The sequence below is a fragment of the Macrobrachium nipponense genome, chromosome 10 (genome assembly GCF_015104395.2).
Source record: "Macrobrachium nipponense isolate FS-2020 chromosome 10, ASM1510439v2, whole genome shotgun sequence".
NCBI lineage: Eukaryota > Metazoa > Arthropoda > Malacostraca > Decapoda > Palaemonidae > Macrobrachium > Macrobrachium nipponense.
In genome coordinates, this window is record NC_087204.1 from 32,393,342 (window position 1) to 32,417,261 (window position 23,920).

General features: G+C 42.2%; 1 long non-coding RNA gene across 1 annotated transcript; it reads left to right on the forward strand.

The window, feature by feature from the left end:
- Window positions 1-683: 683 nt before the first annotated feature.
- LOC135224138 (uncharacterized) lies at window positions 684-22,922 on the forward strand. Its single transcript, XR_010316640.1, has 3 exons — window positions 684-932; window positions 21,448-21,627; window positions 22,550-22,922. It is a non-coding gene; the product is annotated as an uncharacterized LOC135224138 (long non-coding RNA).
- The last annotated feature ends 998 nt before the right edge of the window (window positions 22,923-23,920 follow it).

Here is a 23,920-nt window from a genome sequence, read left to right on the forward strand (position 1 = left end):
TTCATAAGTTATCATCAAACCCCAAGACACTCCAATGAGTATGGAAGTGCATAACCAACCGACTTAGCGTAAGATTATCGCAAGTCTAACATAACCTCACAGGGCGCCTTATTATACAAGGCAACAGCCCTTATACATATACCCCTTCCCTGAATGAGGGATTTTACGGTTGAATTGCCTTCATAATATTTTATATATATATATATATATATATATATATATAGATATATATATATATATATATATATATATATACTTTGTTCACTACTGAATTTAGCAAACAAGTCTGCTTTTGCAGCTGTTGTGGGTACATGAGTTAAAATTCAAAGTTCAAAACTTTTTTCACATGAATGAATAAAGTTATTAAAACATATAAACGAACATTTGATTAAAGATAACTTACGCCTTCGACCTTACGACCTGATAAAATCAGCTAATGCATCAAAAATCTAAAACTTCTTTAGGTTGTACAAAATTGAAATACATAAGGTAAAATATTTTTTAGAGTTAATGTTCTTTTATTGCTGATACTTTTCATTCCTCCTCTGTCTTTATGACGCCAGTTTTAGTAATCATAACTCAATTAATCCTCTACTGACTCATTATAATTGAATTAAATCAGTGTGGCCATTTATTTAACTACATTAGGAGTGCCGATATGAAATAAAAATCTCAAATTACTACTACTAATAGGACTCTATCAGCGCCCCTCTTCAACTTACCAAGTACTATTATACAGCAATCCGAAGTTCTGAACAGCAAATCTGCGTAGTTTGGAACTTTGCTAGGTCGCAACCAAGTTCACCCTGCCTAATTCAGTTGGCTAACGTATCGAACACCATTTATGGGAAGACATTTTATCATCATCGTGTCACGATAATCAGCTCATTTCTAGCTCAAGGAATTAGTAGCTATAAGATAAAACGTAGTAGGTAAGTACTAGCTACCTAGCCTACTATAGGTGGTAAAACTTGACAAAGCTTGCGCGGCCTATGAAGCGCCAAAAAAAAACACGAAATTTTCGTGCCTAATTTTCGATAACATGCAGTTAAATATTAGTATATATATATAACTATAGAAACGGTAATGGGGGACCCTGTTGGGAACCGGGGTTTTTGGGTGGGGGAACACAGACAGAATAAAGGGCAAATGGATAGTGTTTCCAGGCGTAATTTTCGAAAAATAAAACGGTTAAGGGCGGACCATATTGGGAAACCGGGGTTTTTGGGTAGAAACAGGGAAACAGAGACGACAAAAATTAACACTGGGAAATCCACGAAAACGGCTGTGAGGCTGACCCCTTACTCTACATACAAACCCAATTAACACTGGGAAACCCACGAAAACGGCGGTGAGGCTGACCCCTTACTCTACATACAAACTGACACCGTAGCCTAAGATGTTTCTTGCCTACCTAATAAGAAACATCCCGCATTCGGACATGGCTGGCCTAGGCTACGTGTTAGGTATATGTACCGAAACCCACGAAAACGGCTGTGAGGCTGACCCCTTACTCTACATACAAACCCAATTAACACTGGGAAACCCAAGAAAACTGGCGGTGAGGCTGAACCTTTACTCTACATACAAACTGACACCGCTAGCCTAAGATGTTTCTTGCCATACCTAAGAAACATCCCGCATTCGGACATGGCTGGCCTAGGCTACGTGTTAGGTATGAAGCGCCAAAAAACACACGAAAAACGTATGTTTTGGCCTAATTTTCGATAACATGCAGTTAAAGATTAGTAGTTCGAACACATGGGCTGATAGCCTACGCGGAGGTTCGGAGGTGCGGACATGATGTGCGGCCCTGTCTACGACTTACCAATAAGACACTACATTTGTAAAGTTTTACCGTTCGAACACATGGGCTGTTAGCCTACAACATTCTAGTAGTATACCTTTTTATCGATAATTTTAACATCCATTGCATAATTTAGAATGAAGAAGAAGTTATCTTCTATGGTGTTCTGCCAGTTACCCACTCGTTACCGAGATACAAGGCCGCGAAAGCTTTCTCAAGAATTACCCAATGTTCCTGTGTGAGCCTTTTCGGGGGGTGTGTCTACAAATGATTGCACTTTATGAAAAGCGGCTTTAATTTCTGCCGTTTTATTTTCTCTCTCTTTTTTATTTTTAACTTTTTTTTTACTTTTTTTTTTTTTTTTTTTTTTTTTTTTTTACTTTACGTAGGTTTTTTTTTTTTTTTTTTTTTTTTTTTACAGAATTTCAATTTTCTGTTTTTTATCACTTGGTTCTTTTTTTGCACCTCATGACTCTGTTGGCCCTGGTGTCCATCAAAACCCTGTTGTTCAACCAAATGCTCTCTCTGCAACTGATTTGGGTACTGAATGTTTGGGTACTGAATGTTCGGCTGCTGACCTCCAACATAAACTGAAGTGCCTTGACTATACGTATACATACTGGTATGCATGTTGTAAATGATTGGTCTACACCCTCTGTTCAGCAGGGAGTGGAGATTCTACCAACCTTGCAAAGTTTCCAGTTATCCCATGAGAGACCCCTTGATCACTTATCCCCATGTGAGAGATCTTGGTCCACGTTTTTTTTTTTAAATATTACATACACATTGACGATCCCGAAAACGAATACAACGTGCGTACTATAACAATGCTGGTACCGAGTGGCCGAGCCACGCCACCAACGTGTACATAGTAGATGCATGATGGGATGGACGCTGGCCAGATGGAGAGAAGGATTTCATGGCTGCGATACATCAGGAACAATGGGAGAGCAGGAGGATGGTGGCGAGTCTACTAGTACTAAGATGGCGGCGCGCTGCGCGATTTTCAAAATTGGTTATCCGGGCAAATCTCGGACTTTCAGAAACCTTTCGTATCTGAAAACTTTTTGTATGTAGAGCCGTTAAATTTTTCGTATTGGCTTTCGTATCTCGAGTTTTTCGTAAGTTGAGCCTTTCATATGTCGAGGTACCACTGTAGTACGTACTTCAGAAATATCTGTAATTTTTCGGGGTTAATTTTGTTGCAAAAAAGGGATAATAGACATGAATTAAATAAACATTGTCCGATACGTAATACAAACCATCGGTCCTTTAACAATAGGAAGTAGCTAGCGGCAGCTGGAACGGTCGTAAGCTTCGAACAAGGGGAGAACGGTAGTTAACTGCTTGTCCGACAGTCGCGCGCCGCGCGACTGGGAGGTAAACAAACCACTTTTGCTTTCGGCCGCGGGTGTGAAGGACGTGTTCGTCATCGCTCTCTGCCCGCTTCATCGTCGTATGCTTTGTTTATATTGTGTTTTTCTACTAATGGTTTGTTTGACTTGAAAATGAAACTGTAAGTACACTGTTTTCATTTTCATTACTTAATTATGAACCAACATGGAGTTATCGCCGTAGATGCGGCGAATTTCCTCTCTTTTCATGAATTGAACCCTTGAATTATGCCTCGGTGCCGAGGGCGGAGGGCCGCGCTCGCACCGAGTCATGTAGTGTGCGAAAGTGTGTAATTGAAAAATGTAAGTACTCTTTTCATTATATGTTTGCCCTGTGCGTTCGTTACCGAGAGTGTGTTTGCGCTCGGCACGAGCCTTTTAATTTTGTATAATAGAATGCAATGAAAGTGGATTCGCAATTGCAATATTCTTTTCATTTATTTATTTGCATGAAATTTAATTTGGATCAATTTTCGTTCTTACCGGGAATTGATCCTTACGATTTTTTTATGTGAAAATGAATCGCAAGTGCAGTATTCTGTTTCATTTTCATATATATTTTATGATAGCATCATAATTATTGGATCAAGTTTCCGTTCTTACCCGGGAATTGATCTTTTCCCCTTTCAAGTTCTACTGAAGTGAATCGCAAGGGCAGTATTCTGTTTCATTTTCATATTACTTTTCACTGCTGTGCGGGGGTAGGGGAAGCGAAGGTCTGCCAGGAAGTCGTGGAAGTCTCCCGCGACTCCCTTGGTATCCGATTCTTCGTCTTCCTTCCTCCCTTGCCCCCCGCTCAGCTTTTTCGTTGTATTTTGTATTTGGGTGGGGTTCTTCCTTGCGTTCGGGGTGGGGCATGTCTTCCCCCCGTGCGTGAGGGAACCCCTCTTACTAATCTATCTATGTTACCGCAGGTGCTACATCCGTGGGAGACGACCTTGGACAGGTATGGACCACCGCGGAGGCAGGGCGTGCCTAGCATCCACGGGCTGCTGCAGCGTCTAGCGAGGTCTGGGGCGGTCTCCACTACTACCACGGACCGCTTATGCTGGCCTCTCCCCCCCCCTCCTGGTCCTACACTACCCATGCTGTGTCGATGTACGCCGTCTCTGCCGCTACTAGGGTGGCCGCAAGCCGGTACCGAGGTGGGGTTGCCGCCGCCGCCTGTTTTCTTCGTGTTGCCTGCCCCAGCACTTCCGCTGTTCCAGCAGCTCGCCCCGGGACCGGGCGCCAGGACCCAGGTTCCGCTGGGCTGCCTGATGATTCTACGAGGCGATCGCTGGGCCTGCGTACCTGCCGCTGATGTGATTCCCGCTGTTGGCTTGGCTGTCCCTTCTGGGTCTACCGCTGCCGCTGTTCCTGCCGCTCCTGAGTGGTTGCTGTTCCTGTCGCTCCTGGTTCCTGTGCCTGTCCCATGCTGGTCCTGCCCACGGTGTGTCTTCCCCAGTCCCCAGGTCCTTCCGGACAGGTGCAGTCGGGCCGTGTTGCTTCGGCAATAGCCCCGGCTCCGGCCTGGATGGAGGACCTGACGACTGTCCTGCGTGAGCTGACGAGGAAGAGGAGAAGAGGAAGCTGTCATCTTCGTCTTCATCGTCTGCTGCTGCCTCTTCTTCCCTTCGACTCTAAGGCCCATAAGCCGAAGAAGAAGAAGGCTGCCTTCCCCCCCTAAGAAGTCTCCTTCGGGAACTTCTAAGGGCCCGTCCCCACCTCGGTGGGACGGGGGGTCCTTCTGCTGGTCCTCCTGCTCCTTCGGGAGCGGGGCCCGTCTCTCCCTTCCGCAAGGAAGAGATAGACGGGGACCAGAGGAGTATCGGTTAGCTCTGGTACTTCCTCGCCTGGTGCTAGCGGCGATGCCGCTACGCCAGGTTCCGGCTCGGTCTCTCGTTCGCGAGAGATCCCGAGTGTACGTTCTCCCTCGGGAGACCGTGCAGCCAAGTTTCGGCGCCAGAGTTCGCTCGGCGCCAAGACGCGGCACGGAGCAGAAGGCTGGTGAGAGACGCTCAGGTGACTCTTGCCAGGCCAGCGGCCCGCTCTTGCAGCGACCAGCTGGTAACCCGGGTTTTCCCCCCTAAGAAGGCTCCTTTTGGGACTTCTAAGGGCCCGTCTCGCTCCGGCGATTCGGGGAGCTCTTGCTGGGTCCTCCTGCTCCCTAGGGGAACAGGGCCCGTCTTTTTCTCTACCAAGGAGAAGAAGACGGGGACCAGAGGAGTACCAGCTTCGGCTGGCACTTCCTCGCCTGGTTCTAGCGGTTCTGCCGCTAAACCAGGATCCGCCTCGGCTTCTCGTTAGCGAGAAGTAGCCGAGTGGACGGTCTCCCGCGGGAGACCGTCCAGCCAAAGTCTTGACGCCCGAGCTCGCTCGCCGTCAAGACCGAAGCGCGGAGCAGAGACTGGCGAGAGTCGTGCAGACGACGCTCGTCAGGCCAGTGGACGCTCTCGCAGCGACCAGCTGGCTGCTCGGGTTGATGACGGCGTGACATGACGGTCGCTGACCAGCCACGAGTTGAGGCGAGGAAGGGGTCCCCGCGGCCGTCGGTACCAGCCACGGCTGGTACCAGCGGCTCGGACGCGCCGAGAGGACGCTCGCCCGGTCTCACCGCGACAGCGAACCTAGCAGGTCACCTGACGCCGCTCCCATCGGGACCGGGCGAAGATGGTAACCAGCAACAGCTCGCCTGACGCTAGAGATCAGCGTCGACGTTTACTCAGCCGAGCCTCTCGCCCCAGGCGAGCGGCAAGGCTAGGCCTGCTGCTCGATCGCCACAACGCGGGTTGACGATCAGCAGCAGCCCTCCAAGCACGCTGGTCCTGCCAGCGAGCTAGGGGGGGGCGTCAGGTCTGCCTTTCCTGTACCTTCAACCTCCTCGGGCTAACACCGGGAGGAGCGAGGTACCTATGAGTGATCGCGAGAGGTGCGCCGCTCGCGATCCCGCTATGACGCCGTATGGACCAGGCACGGTTCTAGGAATCCGACCAGGACATACGTGCCAATTAGCTGGAGGCGACCGTCAGGGTCTGCCGCTTTCCTCCTTCGGAAGGAGGAGTATCTCGGGAGGGATCTGTTCTTGTTGGAAGGACTGGACGGTCCTACTCCGCAAGACGCGGTTACTCCCGAGATACAGAGGAGATTACAGAAGTCATTAAGCTGATTCGTCAGCATAATGACCTTGCGGAAGGATTGCCGCTCCCACCGCAGAGCCCACGTCTCTGCTCGAGTCGTTTTGGGGCCCGAGAGGGAACCCAAACCGACGTGGGTCTGCCGCGATCGGAGCTTGCCGATTCTGTCTCGAACCAGAGTCTTTCGTCTCCGGGACAAGAAGGCTCGCTCAGTTTCTGGCCGGTCGATCAAGCTACTTCACCTCTCTACTGCGACAGCGGCGTTTCTACGTGTCTTCGGACACCGTATTTAAATACTCCTTCGGTCCTCCTGAGAGGTTTCGACCTCGACGAGGACTGGAATGAGTCGGAGGACGGTATCGGCTCTCCCCCGTCAGGTGTCGATCAGCCCCACCCAGACGACGTTCACAGTGGCGCGGCAGACCCTTACCTACAGTGAGAGTTCGTAACCCTCCGCGGGGGGAAAAACGTTTTCTCCTGACGATACGTTTTGCCCAGACTCTGAGAGACCATCGCCGCAAGGCGATGGCTGCTCCTATTCTTCTCCAACTGCTAGTTCCACTGGGAAGGCGAGCGAGTATCCAATTCCTCCATTCCCTCTCTCCTTACGGCTACGAGGGAAAGGGGAGGGATGCCTACAGAGATTTCTCTGTAGGATCCCACGTTCGGACTGTGCTACCGGGGGGACCTTCGGGTCCTACCTGACGTAAGCCCCGTCGTTGAGGAGGGATCCTGGCCCCCATTCTCGATTTCTACGGGAATCGAGAGGATACCAGCCGATATCGTTTGACGAATTCGGTGGGTGGTTTCGCAGACTGCTTAGAATTCTAAGGAATTTCTAGCGCATTCAGAGTGTTCGAGTTTTTTACGATCTCCAAACACTTAGGCGAGACCACGGTCTAAAGTGAGCGAGACGAGAATCCCCGAGTTACATGATAATCGGGAACCTCGCCTATGCTCGAATTCCTGGAATTTTCTAGCATTGGGAAGAAGACTGCTGATGAAAGAAAACTATCTTACAGTAGGCGACCAACCTGGAATAGAGAAGATCGGACGGGAATATCCAGTTTGGCTTGAACTATCGTCTTAGTATTCTGTTCACCATTGAAGCTTTCCTTCGAGGAAGACTTCTCCTTCACTCTTTGATAGAGATCGAAGGTGGTCGATCTCCAATCCTTATTTTGTTTTCTTGAAGGAAAGAATTTAGGATGGAGATCGTTGTTCAGAATCCTACAAATATACTACGTATTATTAACCTCGCGACATGATTCTACTAAGCAGTTGAATTGTCCGAGGGGTAGTAGGCGCATATCCTAGTTTATCTACGGATTGCGACTTAGAAGAGAAGTATTCTAATTGAACTGCAACTCGGGGTTGCCTGCAACCTCCCAGGAGTTTTCAGTTTCAATTTTATATACTTATGGTTTTGTCACGACAACACCATTTCAACTTTTATATTTACCGAAATTCGTTTCGCCTAAATATAATTGCTCGAGCATATCTTTTATGCTCGGTAGTTCTAGCCGAACGCATTCCTTCATGGAATAATGGATTACATGGCAACTCAGGATGACGACGTCGGCGAGAGCTCAGGCTCAACTACTGCGTATTGAACTGCCTGACTGCAGCTCAGTATCAGTGGGCCTCCGAGATGCACGGTCAGTTATGTCTCTCTCTCCCCTGGTTTGATTGACTACCGAACCGTATCTCTGCCCAACAATCATGGACTTAGGTCTCTGATTAATGGGGATTCTCGCAATAATGAAGGACCATTTACTGCTGTGACGCTAGAGTCCATCGCCTTCGACATTGCGAGAATTTTCAATAGAGATATCTCTTGGACTCTTTCATCTTTCTGTTTACCGCACGGTAACAGAAGTCTGTACAAGTCTCCCGCTGCATCGCACTGCGATAATGCGAATGATTTTGCAGACATCTGAGTTTGTCTTCAAAATATCTCGTATTCGTAGGTGTACAATTGTTCATTGTTCAACCCGAATTACGAGATCTGTCAGAAGACATCGCCTACTCTCCGACCTGACAGCTCTACTTCCAAATGTTCAGCCCATGAGAAGCAGTTCTTCAGGCGGTTTTCCCCTGTGTTTTCATTACTGAAGAACGCCCCGCTTTCATTGCAACTACGACTTCTCACCGGACAGCAATGAAATAGCGGTTAGCGTTTTCAGTCATTTGTAAGCACAGGTTATGAATCTTGAGAATCCTTCTCTCGATTCGTCTGTGAAGACGTAGGTTGCATTCAATATCTACCTTCGTCTTCAACAGGTACATAGTGTTGTTTCTCCTTAGCTGAGATTCAACAACCATGAGATGTTTTTGCCTTCAGGGACCTTGGTCTCTAGAAGGCAATTGACTTTCGCCTGTTGGGCACATGCCTTAAGCGAATCATTCACCTCGCTGTCCGGCATTGGTGACAAACAAATACATTATTTGTTTGGTCTCTCGGCTAACCCTTTAAGGCGAAGGTCACGTGACTTACTCGGATGCTTGACAACTTGCCTCTCCTTACGAACGCAGTCAGTCGGCAGCTGTCAGAGCGCCCGAGTCAGTTACGAACTACGCTGTGACTTAGTTCGGTTGTTACACAGCAATCATTACTTCGTTTTAATAGCTTGTCACAGTACCATACCATTGACACCCACCATGGAGTGTCGGTGTCCTATCCACTACCGAGAACTTCGCTGCATGGGGATAGGAGGATGCGAGAGACTTCGTGGCAAACGGACAGACCAGTATGGGTACTGGACATCACCGAAGTAGAGAAGAGGAATAGGTCATGCGACTATTTCCTTCTTTTCCTCTGAGGAACTGCATGACTTCTCCTGCGAAGTCAAGCATCCAGGGGATGGGGATCCGTGACGCTCGATTTCGTACCGAACTTCGTAGCGAAGACTCAGAACCCATTCGGTCCCTGACGATTGGTTCGAGTCGTTCACAATCCCCTCCCTAATGGACTTCACCGCCTTCGATGCGAAGGAGATGCTGCCTTGTCCGCAAGAACTTCTCCGTGGCGCAGGTACTGAAGGCAGGGGTCTGGTCCAACCATACCACATGCCCTTCCTTCTACCTTCGGGATTGCCCCACAGGTCCTTGGATCTTTTTCCTTGGGACCCGTGGTGGCTGCTCAACACGTTGTGTAGCGAACCCGACCCTCGCAGCTGAACAGCATCGAGTCCGGCTGGTGGACCGTAAGAATGGATGAGTGAATGAGAGTGTGACTGGCTCCTCTTCCCATCTTTTTCTCCCCTCTACCTGTGGTTAGAGGGACACGGTCGTCACCCTGCTGGATTAGGACAAGATGCAGGTGAGCTACTCAACAGAGCCCCATCCTATCCCTTTCACTAGGGATAGGAGCGTATATCCACACTTCCTCCAACAAGGGGGAGGAAGTGGATGCCAGCTTGAGACAACCCATACTTTATGTTGCCTCTTGCAAACAGGAACAAGTTCTTGCTTGCTGGTACGAAGAGATACGCTTGCCTCTCTCTTAGTACTCGGCCCAGAGGTCTGACCATTGATCCTGCGGTGCACACCCGATCAATCGGACAGAGGCTTGGATCCCTCCCTCGCTCTTACGACCAGGGAGGCATTCCAGGGATGGACGAACACCAGTCTGTTCATCAAAAGACTCAGATTCCTCCCACAAGAAGTGAGTCTTCCTATTGTTAAAGACCGATGGTTTGTATTACGTATCGGAACAAATGACAATTTGTCGAAAATTGCATTTTCCTAACTATACAAACCTGAGGTCCTTTACATATAGTCCACTCCTCATGCCACCCCTCACTCTGCGTATTTTGCATGGGCCAAAAGCAAAAGTGATTTGTTTACCTCCCAGTCGCGCGGCGCGCGACTGTCGGACAAGCAGTTAACTACCGTTCTCCCCTTGTTCGAAGCTTACGACCGTTCCAGCTGCCGCTAGCTACTTCCTATTGTTAAAGGACCTCAGGTTTGTATAGTTAGGAAAAATGCAATTTTCGACAAATTGTCATTTTTGAAGTAACAAAGTAAAGTTAAACTAAATAATGAGTAAAGTAAACAATTAAGGGAATAAAGCTTTACACCTCATAAACCGTACACTCGTGTGCTGCCCGTAACTGTGTTTGTGGAGTGAGCGCTTAGGAACCAGAAACCACAGCGTGGTTCAAGTGCAATTTGGAGTGAATTAAGACCAAAATGTGTATAATTAAAATCAAATAAGCACTGTGAAGTTTCAGTTGAGATGGCACGTGAGGATAAAACCATCGATCACAAGGTAAAAATGAATTTCAGTTCAAACCATGACCCCGGGAATAAGAAGTTTCATACTTTCACTAATATAGGCAACAAAATGTTGTTTTACTGTGCTGATTACAACTGCAATCTTGAGTAAGATCAATAAACGTTACATATATACGTAACATAGTTCAAATGAGTGTTGGGAAGGCTGGTGGATTGTCTGTGGTTACGAACGGCACATCACGCAGTTGCCGCCATATCGGATTTCAAAACTGCCTTGAAAACATATTTTACATAGAGTTCGTATGGTGCTTTCATATATCTCATTGTATGTTGACGAAATTTCAATCTTTTGAATGGTATGCTTAAAGATGTAATTGTATTGCTTGTTTCACCAATTAAATATCGGATGAATAAGGCCAAGCCACGCGATGACGATGGATCGACTGCGGTTGTTTACCCTAAAAGAAAGTAAACATACAGTCGCCGACTACCGGGAACCAACTTTTACTTTTTTTTTATCTTGTTCCCGTCGTCATTTAAGCCAACCCAATGGTTAACATGGTGCCAACATACCATAAGCCTATGATAGGTATAGGTACTATAAGTCTGCCTAAGGAGAGCAAAACACACACACACACAGCCATAGGACTAAGATAACCTAGCCCACCGAAGCTAGCCTCAGAACCCTTAGCGATGAAAATCAGTGAGTAGGTAGGTAGGTATTAGGGTAAACAACCGAGTGACTGGCCAACTCACCGACTACCGCGGTTTTGGCCACCCTCCGAAAAAGTACTTTAACACATCCTGACACCGAAGAAGTTCATCAGTCATGAGTTGTTGGTGGTGATAACATGAGCTCAAGAGCTCTACTCTCCTTTCGAAGTAAGTATTTTCTCTAAAGTTAGAAATTAAGACCATATTTTAAGATTTAAACAGAGGGTAATGAAAAGTGTAGCCAGCACAGTGCACACTACCCCAAAATGCTTTCAAAGTTTTTTACTAACAACTCCAATATTTCGAAGACTGATGCCAACTTGATGTTTGCAGAGTCGCTTGTGTCAACAAATTTCCCATTTCCTGTGCTAAATCCGCACACCACTTGTACCCATAGACGCTGGGGCACTTTCATCACAACAATCGTAAACCCGACCTCTAACCAGCAACTTATTCGTACTTATTCAAGGGGACTACAGCATTCTTGCGGCGTTTTGCGCTCTTCAATTGTTTATCAGTGTTGTCAATTGGTATGTGTTTACCCTCTAAACTGGGTATAAGACTTACACAAAACCGGGGAAATATAGCCTAAAATTGAAATTTAGCGTATGTAATTTTTGTTAATATTATATATATGTTACAAGCAATTTTATCATTCATCTTGCATTACTATGACAACTAGAATTCATGGAAAACAGTTTGTAAATGCATCGGCGTATGTGTGAAACTCTCTAGATTGGCAATGATGAGTCTTTTTGCCATCGTCTGCCCGTACTTCAGAAATATCTGTAATTTTTCCAGGCTAATTTGGTTGCAAAAAAGGGATAATAGACATGAATTAAATAAACATTCTGAAGTAAAGTTAAACTAAATAATGAGTAAAGTAAAACAAATTAATGGGAATAAAGCTTTGCACCTCATAAAGAGTGTAGTAGGTGTCTGCTGCTCGTAACTGTGTTTGCGGAGTGAGTGCTTAGGAACCAGGAACAGCAACGTGGTTCAAGTCCAATGTGGAGTGAATTAAGACCAAAATGTGTATAATTACAATCAAATAAAGCACTGTGGAGTTTCAGTTGTGATGGCAGTACGGATAAAACCACATTTTATTTTGGTCTTAATTCACTCCACATTGCACTTGAACCACGTTGTTGTTCCTGGTTCCTAAGCGCTCACTCCACAAACACAGTTATGAGCAGCAGACGACGACACTGCAAAATTTTATTCCCTTAATTGTTTACTTTAACTCATATTTATAGTTCAACTTTACTTTTTTATTTCAAAATGTTTATTTAATTCATGTCTATTATCCCTTTTTTGCAACCAAATTACCCCGAAAAATTACAGATATTTCTGAAGTAGATACAATCCAAAGTTTCTAACCTTGTCGTACATCTGGCTGCCGGAAACCATCACAGAGCAGACGACGGATAAGTGGATTATAATTTTTTTTGTTTTTTTTTTTTTTTAATTTTTTTTTTTTTTTTTTTTTTGCTGACACTTTTCATTGATTTTAAGTCTATTAGTACTTTGATTTTTTTAATAACTGTATGCCAGACATAAATGTAACCTTTAATGTTTGCATGCTAAGAATGGCAAAATCATTGTTGCCACATTAGTGGAGCTTCACACATATGCCGATGCATTATTATAAACTGTTTCCATGAATTCTAGTTGTCATAGTAATGCAATAATGATAAAATTGCTTTAATAATTATGTATACATACTTTCAATACATAGGCTAATTTCAACAATTTCCACGTTTTGTGCAAGTCTTATACCCACTTTGGAGGGTGAACACATATCAATTGGCAACAGAGAGAGAGAGAGAGAAAGGAAGGTGAAGGAAGGAAGAAGGACAGGGGTGGCGGTGGAGGGGGGGGAGAGGGTAGGTGGAGCTTTTTACGTGTGTTCGTATCCATTTCTGGATAATGGAGTTTGTCTCTTGGTACAAGGACAAGTGTCGTTATTCTTTACGATTAGTGGTTCACGATATCCTTATAAATTACGGCACTGGGTGTAATACACTATAGCAAAATCTCGTTCTGATACGAGTGTTTGTTACAGAAATATTGCCAAAAAACGTGCTTGCACTGTCTCTGAAAACCATAGTAGGTATGCTGCTTAGTTGTCAATCAAGTTTTTTGTAATCAAGTATTTTTTACAAGCTAGCTATTGTATAAATTTGTATTTTTCTCAATCAAAACATATGCCCCTCAATGCTAACTTTCCTCTTTTAACGACTTTCTGGTCATTGCAAATTCGGCCCCATTAATTTCTTATGGTGCGAAAACAGACAGAGGCCCAGGGACCGAAAGCGATTGCGTCACACTACGGCGGTAATCCGGCAGTAAAACATCTTCATATATCCAAAAAGTAAATAATAAAGATATATATGCGCATTACGATTATAACAATTACATGAATAGCTGATAACAATCTGCATGAATAACTGGTAAACTATTCTGCAAAAAAGTTGAGTATAGCAATTCATCTACAATAGGTACGAAAGTCAAGATGTCGTGACATCATAATACAGGACTTAAAAGAACGTTCTAACTCCGAAAAATAATTACTTAAATTTGAGTCAGAATTGAGTTACTTTTTTCATAACGAATATTTTCAAATTAATCATCATAAATATGTAAAATATTGATGTTTTACTATTTATTTAAATAATTATCTAGTGCACGCTTTTTCGTCGTCTTCTACCAAAACAGTTGTTTACTTAAAAATGTCGTGGCCGGTGACCGTGTTCCGATTGTTGTGATGAAAGTGCCCCAGCATCTATGGGTACAAGTGGTGTGCGGATTTATCACAGGAAATGGGAAGTTTGTTGACACAAGCGACTCCAAAAACATTGAGATGGCATCAATCTTCTAAGATATTTAAGCATAAGTAAAAATTTCGAAAGCATTTTGGTGAGATTTGCACAGCGTTGGACACCCTTTTCACTACCCTCTGTTTAATGCTTTAAATTTGGCCTTAATTTCTAACTTTGGAGAAAACACTTAGGTACTTCGAAAGGTGAGTAGAGGTCTTTACCTAGCTCCATCTCTCACCAACAAGAAGTCGCGACTGATGCCCATCTCCGGTGTCAGGACGCATTATACCTAAGTACTTTTTCGGAGGGTGTCCAGCCGTGATTGTCAGTGAGTTGAACCAGGCCATGCGGTTGTTTACCCTATCTATCACAATCAGGGATACGGCTGCCGTACCAGTATCCTGTGCCTAAAAAATTTCATACTTTCACTAATAGTATATAGGCTAGGCAACAAAATGTTGTTTTATTGTGCTGATTACAACTGCAATCTTGAGTAAGATCAATAAACGTTACATACACTACCTAGGGTAAAAAACCGCATGGTACAGGGGTGGACCATGTACGATCAATGTGTACAACCCCAAGAAAAGTACATAATAACGCGTCCTGACACCGGAGTAGAGGTCTTTAGCTCCGTTTCTCACCAACAACAAGTCGCGTCTGATGCCCATCTCCGATGTCAGGACGCGTTATAGGTAATGTCCTTTTTTTGGGGTTGTACACATTGATCGTACATGGTCCACCCCTGTACCATGCGGTTTTTTATCCTATACGCTAACATTGTTCAAATGAGTGCTGAGAAGGCTGGGAAAGATGGCGGATTGTCTGTAGTTAGACCGGACAGCCACACGATCGCCGCCATAGGCTATTGGATTTCTACAAATAGATGCGCTAATTTCACTTATTTCCCGGGTTTTGTGTAAGTCTTATACCCAGTTTGGAGAGTAAACACATACCAATTGGCAACACCGATAAACAATTGAAGAGCGCGAAGAACGCCGGAGGTACCGTTCACAAGCAAAACTGTTGATATTTGAGTCAAGAATCTAGTTTTTCAACAACGATATTTTCAAATTAATAATCATGAATATGTAAAAATATTTATGCAATTCATGACCTTATACTGCCGTTTAACTATTTATTTAAATAATTACGTATCTAGTGCATGCTTCGTCGTCTTCTACTAAAAATCGTAGTTCCCTTGGATAAGTAGTGGTTGGAAGTTGGTGTTTACGATTGTTGTGAAGAAAGTGCCCCAGGCGTCTATGGGTACAAGTGGTGTGCGGATTTAGCACAGGAAATGGGAAGTTTGTTGACATAAGCCACTCCGCAAACATCGAGATGGCGTCAATCTTCGAAACATTTTTAGTTGTAAGTAAAAATTTTGAAAGCGTCATGGGGGTAGTGTGCATTGCGTTTGGCAACACTTGTCATTACCCTCTGTTTAATCTTAAAATATGGCCTTAATTTCTAACTTTGAAGAAAATACTTACTTCGAAAGGAGAGTAGAGGTCTCGAGCTGTTCCTCTCACCACCAACAACTCATGAGTGATGGTCATCTCCGGTGTCAGGACGTGTTAAAGTACTTTTTCGGAGGGTGGTCACAAACGTGGTAGTCAGTGGGTTGGCCAGTGGGCACCAGTCACGAGTCATCGGTGGTGAGAGCTACAGCTCGATACCTCTACTATCCTTTTGAAGTAAGTATTTTCTCCAAAGTTAGAAATTAAGGTCGTATTTTAAGATTATACACAAATTAAAGTCTAGCCATGCGCAGTGCAAACATACCTCCATGACGCTTTCAAAATTTTTACTTATACTAACACCAACAATTTAGAAGTTTGACTGACACCATCTCTGTGTTTGCGGAGTCACTTGTGTCAATAAACTTAACATTCCATGTGCTAAATCCGCACACCACTTGTACTCATAGATGCTGGGGCACTTTTCTTCACAACAATTGTCAATAATGACACCAACGGGGGCTTATTCAAGGAAACTATGATGTTTTGGTAGAAGAAGAAGTGGCACTAGATAATTATTTAAATAAATAGTTAAACAGCAGTTTAAACTGGTTGTAGTTATGTGTTATGATATTGTGTGAACTGTAATTATAATTTTGGTAATTCTAGGCAATAGCTCCGCGCGGACTGAATTGCATAATTTTTTTACATATTCATGATTATTAATTTGAAGATATTTGTTGTTGAAAAAGTAAATAGATTCCTGACTCAAATATCAACAGTTTTGCTATGAACAGTACCTACGACGTTGTTCGTGCTCTTCTATTGTTTATCAGTGTTGCCAATTGGTATGTGTTTACCCTCCAAACTGGGTATAAGACTTACACAAAACCCGGGAAATAAGTGAAATTAGTGTATCTATTTGTAGTATATATACATATTAGAGTAATTTTATCATTATTGCATTATTATGACAACTAGAATCATGGAAACAGTTTGTAAATGCATCAGCGTAAGTGTGAAGTTCCACTAAATTGGCAACGATGATTTGCCGTTGTCTGCTCCTATCTACTTTAGAAATATCTGTAATTTTTCGAGGTTTATTTGGTTGCAAGAAATGGATAATAGACATGAATTACATGAACATTTTCAAGTAACCAAGTAAATTTAAACTAAATAATGAGTAAAGCAAACAATTAAGGGAATAAAGCTTTGCACCTCATAAAACTGTGTAGTTGTGTGCTGCCCGCAACTGTGTTTGTGGAGTGAGCGCCTAGGAACCAGGAATGGCAAAGTAGTTTGAGTGCAATTTGGAGTGAATCAAGACAAAACATGTATAATTACAATCAAATAAGCACTGTGGAGTTTCAGTTGTGATGGCAGTAAAGATAAAACCACCGATTACAAGGTAAAAATGAATTTCAGTTCAAACCATGACCCCGCGAATAAGAAGTTTCATACTTTCACTAATAGAGGCAACAAAATGTTGTTTTGTTGTGCTGATTACAACTGCAATCTTGAGTAAGATCAATAAACGTTACATATATACGCTAACATTGTTCAAATGAGTGCTGGAAGGCTGGAAAAGATGGTGGATTGTCTGTGGTTACGAACGGCAAGTCACACAGTTGCTGCCATATTGGATTTCAAAACTGCCTTTAAAACATATTTTACGAAGAGCAACTTCAATCTTTTGAATGGTGTGCTTAAAGATGTAATTGTATTCTTGTTAAACCAATTAGATATCAAGTGAATAAGGCTGATCCACTCTTGTTAAACCAATTAAATATCAAATGAATAAGGCTGATCCATGCGATGATGATGGATCCACTACGGTGTTTCCCCCTACCCCTCTCTATCTCATGACATCTTTTTATTTATTTCTCTTAAATATACCTAGGGATTACTGGTTTTAGTGCAAAGAGAAATGCAAAGAAATATTATAAAAAATGTGTATACCTCCCAGAAAGTTATTGCATCTCCCCATTTTAGTAAATTTCATAAATATTTTACAACAAATATACTCAGAATCTGTTACTGGTTTTAGTTGTGTGTTATGATATTGTGTGAGCTGTAATTATAATTTTGGTAATTCTAGGCAATAGCTCCGCGCGGACTGCAAGGAATGTTCTTGCTAATATGACAGCCGCTATGGATTGAGGCATCAAATGTATTTCGCCTTGTTAATTACAGTCGACCCTCCAAAAAGAACTGTAAATTATTAATGAGCAACCCAAATACTATAGGAAACTGGTTTCCGTGAAGTACCTGATGCGGAGTTATTACCTAGATCTACCATAATTTAAAAAAAATAAAATAAATTATTAGAAAAACTTCTATCCTAACTTGGTAAAATTAGCATATTTTTACAATTTTGTAAAAGAGGCCTCACACAGGGTTGTAGTAAATAGTCACTTTCAGCTTCCCGTGGAAGGTAGGGAAAAATGTTTGAATTTCTTTTTCTACACCATTTGCATTTACATATCTTCCTCTTTCAATTTTTTTTTTTTTTTAAAGTTGGCCAGCCTTAACATTTGCCAGTCTGGGGGTGTGCGTGATATATATTTAGTCCGTCCCTTAAAGGTTAATAATGATTCTACTGAATTATTGTGATGACCTATTGGTTTGTAATCGTGCTGTGCCTTAACTATTTCAGACACCCTGAAATAGTGGAAAATTATGAAATTGTGTGAGTGGGCTTTCTGAAACTCAATATTGTGAATGTTGTCCAGTTGTTGTATTCTTGACTTACGCTGAAGAATGCAAATCAGCACTCTGCAGGGGGATAGTGCTGACAGTGCACCTCATGCAGTGCACAGTAGGCATTCCATAAAATTGTCTGCAGCTTCCCTTTGGGCCTGGGCTGCAACCCGTCATACTTTTTAATGTATCTCATTTCATGTTCTTATCCATTTTACTGTTCACTCTCGCCTAATAATTGATTCATAGTGTAACTGCTTTGAGGTTTTCCTTTTGTTACACCTTTATAAACCTTTTTACTGTCAGTTTCAGTTTCAGCACTTGAATGACCTCTAGGCCCAAGTGCTTGTTCTTTGGCCTAGATTTTGTATTCTGTTCAGTACGAATGACTGGACTAAGTTTCTGTTTGGACACTACTTGCTTTGGCACTGGTTGCAATAAGACCAAACTAAGGAAACCAAAACCTAACCTTTCCTGAATATGTATTGTGTCCTAACCTAACCAGACGTAACCTTCCTATCCTGACTTAGGGCACCGCTCCCTCACTTGGGGGCATTTCCCTCCTTCCCCTATTCCCCCCTTTGCAACAATTAACATTGAGCATGTTGATTTGGTTAGGCTACCACTTAACGGTAGTATTTCCAAGTCATTACAGTTCATCATGCGATATTAAAAACTAAGAAAAATAATTGCAGGCCTTACCTTATTCAAAATCACTGTGTGGCCATGAGGATTCTAGCCTTGGCTTCTGTGCAGCGTTCTGAGATTTTCTCAAATGAGAAGTGCTAGGTCTGGGTTGTCTTATCCTCAGTCAGGAAAGTAAATCATTGTCGGATGATGTTGAGCAGCTTTTGAGTAGTTGAACGTTTTATTAATTTAATAAGCACCCAAATGAACACAGAGCATGTTCTAGATATCGATTCTTGATACAACCATTTATTAAGTTCACTGTTATTTTGAAGCAAATGGAATAATACTTGAGCAAACATAACATTGCAAGAGTTAAAATCATCAACAGTCAAAAAATTCAGGGAACAGGGTGACCTGTAGGTCAGGGTGTAGATCTCTGAATCATATCGATCAGACACATTCTGATTGGTTAGATTTATTGAATCTAACTCTAGGGAATGATGTGAGCCAACTGGGCATATGATTGGATGGTTTTAAATTTCCTGTGATTGGGTCCAGGCAACTCACAGTGGCAGCCTTGGGAACAGTAGGGTGAAAAATTGGCAGTCCAACGAATCTGCAGGTCTTTTTTCAGGGGTCATAAGAAAAGCTGAACTTCTGTTATTCTATGCAACTTTTTATTTGGATGTGCAAGCACTGTCTTTCTTTTTCATGGTATGTTGGCATCCTATAATTGAACAAGCTGATAAATTTTTAACCTTTGGGATATAGGCTATTCCTAGGCTTAGTCAGTTCTAGGCTAAATTTGTTGTAGCCAATACAAACTGAACATCACTCCCCTCATAACCTAACTTGACAAAGAAGGCAGTAAAATTTTACTTGAAATCATTACTTATCATATTTTGGATGGAAAATATTATGTCTAAATGTGTGCTTTGAACGTTTCTGTTTGTCTCATTGGCAAATGACCTAGCTTAACCTGACGTAGGATGCGAAGTCTTTACTCAAGTGCATGATATTAGGGCAAAATTGCAGCCTACTGTTGTGCCCTGGTTCCTGCTATTTGTTGTCCATGATATTTAGTCTTTCATTCTAAGTGTTCTTACATTTGTTGAGGGTCTGGTACCAAACATGGTTCTTGTTTTGCATGCATTTTTGTTGATGAGGAAGGCATTGGACTGTGGAACAGCCTCCTAGAGGATGTTATGCAATCGGAACTTCAGAAGTTCAAGGCAAGATACAGGGCATTATGTACTTCCCAAATAGTAATCTCTTTGCATTTAAATACATTTTTATCTTTTAATTTATTTTTTCTTTTTATAGTAAGGGAGGTCTCTTCTTTCTGCATTTCCCTTCATCATCTCTTACTTCTTCCTAATGAACAGCATATTCTTTGGAAGCTTGAGTATTTATCCAGTGGCTCCTTTGGGCTTGCTCCATATGAATAGGTTTCATCTTCTGAATAATATAACAATAACAGTAATAATAATACTGTACTGTCTTAGGCTTACGCTTGTATAGCGTAGCCTAGCCTGTGTGTTTTGCATTTTACCAAAAAGGATTGCAATGATTTTATGTACTTTATTATTGAAATCAACTGGATAAAATGTCTTATGTCAACATTTGTTTTAGTCTCTTCTTAAACTGTACGTTACTGGGAACTGTTTGAAATTTCTTTCTGTTTACTTAACAGAAAAAAACATTTTGCTGTGTCACCCACTGAGGAACTTTTAGTCCAGCAAGGATAGAAAAACTGGAAATCCAAACTATACAGGAACTTGTGCATAGGTCTGTTCTGTTTTATTGGAAGAAAAGGTGCCTAGGCTATTGCATTGGAATAAGATTAATCTCCTATCATACTTGATTGGGAGGCTTTGTCTTCATGAAACCCCTTACCTTGATTGCCATTACTACTGTGACTGGGGTATCTTGGACCATTCACCTTAAACACAGGTGACACCCTTCACATCGTCACTGTGAGTTTTGTAAGGAGCAAAAGTCCATGATGGCTTAAGACCAGCTCAGTCTAATACTGTGCTGCACTATAGAGTTGCAGAAATTTGTACTTCCTTATTGAACAATATTGTAAAAATTGACAGACAGCAGTAAGGTTTCTTCTTCCAGTTTGCCAAAATTTGTCTGTTTAGTTCACAAGCATGAGAAAATTAATTTATCAGTGTCGGCTTTATGAATGAAGACTAGTGTATGAGTATGACAGCCTTAATTGGTAAGAAGTTTTGATTTTGTAGATTCAGTTTTTCACTGCAAATGAGTCTAGATTTATTGTTTTCACGAATAACATTCCTGTTTATATTTCCTTGGGGAAGTGTTTGCAAGATACCTATAAAACTGGTTTGAATATAATATTAATTGTGTCTTATTTACACTTTATTATTCTCCTAGGTTTTGGAAGTGTGATTTCAGGTTACTTTCAGAGGTTTGGGAATCCTATTTCATCTTCAAGAATTTTTGTGCTATGGAAATCTTTTTCATATATAAATTTGCTTTTTTAAATACATACATAGTTTTATATTTTCCTGCGTTAAACTTTGACAATTTTTGTAGGTGTAGTTGGACTGACTGAAGAGGCATTTCAATCATGGGAAAAATTAAGAGGATTCGACAGAAATACCACGCCACTCTCAAGAAGGAAAATGGCAAGGAATCACAGCCTACCATTCAAGCTTCAAGTGAGCAACAGCTGAAGCCTGTGATTGAAACGACAGATGCTGTGTCTTCACAAAGGTATTTATTCTCTCCCTCTTTATCATCGACCATTCTATCTATGAAAAACTGGAGTACGTATATCATCTGACACTGTTTTGGATGTATCAGTAGTTTTAAGTATGTACTAGTGTTTAATGAGAATAATAATCATATTTTTAGACTCACATGGCTGAAGGTTAGAACAAGGTGAAGCTAAGTAAAATGGATAACCCAGATGTCTTGATGAAGAATAAAATCTCTGTTAGGGTTAAGTGACAGTTGTGGAAGGAAGGTTGGCCCAGTTATTCAAAGTTTGGTGGCAGCAGTAACCAGTCAGGGCAAGATTGAAGGGAACAGATGTAGCCTTGGAAAGGGATTAGCGAAAGGGTTATGAAGTAAATCTGGAGTCTTGTATGTATTGTCTTCTATGGGGTACACAGTAAGCAGTATTCAGAATGCAATATTCAGGAACTGAATTTTATTTAATAATTAAGCAAGATTCATTGTTCATTGTTTTCTGGTATTCTCATAGTAAACCAAAAAAGACAAATATCTATACAGTATACCTAATTAAGCAAGAAGTTTATTTGTAGCTTATGCTGAGGTTTCATACTACTGTACAAGAGGAACAGTTGATCAAAGAAATGTTCTTCTATGTTTACACTTCAGTTGTTCCCTTACATGAACTGTTTTACTGGTGTTTCCCAAGATACAGAATATTTGAGTAATAGGTATTTTGCCATAGATTTAAACTGTAGGCAGAACCCTAGAAGTTAGTTTGCAGCAGAAGAGTGAAATAGCTTTATGTGAGTGTCTGATATCTTGAAGAGCTGAGAGTGATGACAGAATTCTTCTCTGTGGTCCTGTAGACAGGATAATAAAGTTAGTGACGTTAGGAATGAGAGCTGTAATCTGATAATCCTCGGGTAATTGTTTTGTGATTTTACAATTTTTATTTCAGTGATAATTTGTTTTCTGGGATAAGATTAGATTGGAAGATATCAAGAACTCATCAGAAACTCTGGCACATGACGATTTTGATAAATGAGTATTTCGTCAGCCTTAGTAGGGAAGCAACATGAAGGCGTTTCAAAAAAAGAACGAAGAAAGCAAAGGAGGGAAGAATTGTTGAAAAGTAAGTCCTTTTATTTTTATTTTGTAATAGGTCTGCATGAGAGAGGAAGCATAGCATTAGGAACAGTTCTTTTATTCATTTATACCCTCCTTACAAATTTTACTTATTGTGGAATAACTTTCTACATGAAATGTTCACACATTGTGTGTGTTCAAATTAGATCTGGAAAAGTAGCAAAAATTTTCATTATAATTACCATCATCGTCATCAGTTTACATTTTATGCAAGGATTTGTCCCACTGAGTTAGGCAAATATCAAGTTCATTTAATTTTTCACAATATTGTGGACTGTACATTCTTCCTGAATTTCCATTTGGTCTAGGCCTTCATCTGTTTCTCCCTTTGCATTTTCTTTTAAGTCCCTACTGTTCTTCATCCAGTTGCTCCATGTTACCAGTAGCCCCAGGGAACCATATCTTTCAGCAAGTTCATTTGTAATGTAACTATCTTAGTAAGCATCAACCATGAATTTTGTACATGAACTTCCCTGCCAGATATATATTAGCTATAGTCTCCGACGTTCCGACAGAATTTTCAATCTCGCGGCACACGCGACAGGTAGGTCAGGTGGTCTACCTTACCGCCGCTGGGTGGCGGGCGTATGAAACCAATCTATCTCTCCAGCCAGATTTTTTTCTGTCGCTGAAGCGATAACACTGTTGTCGTTTCATTCCGATATATTCTTCATTTCTCGCTTGCCTGGAGATTTGATTTGGACATTTTGGTGACGTATTCGCTCTATTTTGGCTTGGCATACGCTGATTGTGGACTGTTATGACTTTGCGCGGATTTTCCTGTAGAATGTCTGATTTTGATTCTGTTTCCAAAACTCCGGTTTTGTTTAGAGTATGTTTGACCGATGGATGTAAGGTGAGGTTACCGAAAGCTGCGGTTTTGACGCTCACACTTTCTGTGTTAAATGTAGGGGGAATGAATGTTGGTTTAGTAACCCGTGTCAAGAGTGTGAGGTTTTGAACGAAGATGAATATAAGGCTCTTTCTTCTTATATTAGGAAACTTGAAAGGGATAGGGTACGTAAAGCTTCTTCAAGGAGTTCGAGCAGGTCGAGAATGAGTGAGAATGAAACTAACATTAATGTAGTTTTAGAACCTTCCTCCCAGGTCTCAGCTCCTGCTCCCCGCACCGAAGCCGTAGATTCGTCTTCGGAGGCGGCGGCCTCAAAAGCTTCCTTGTTCT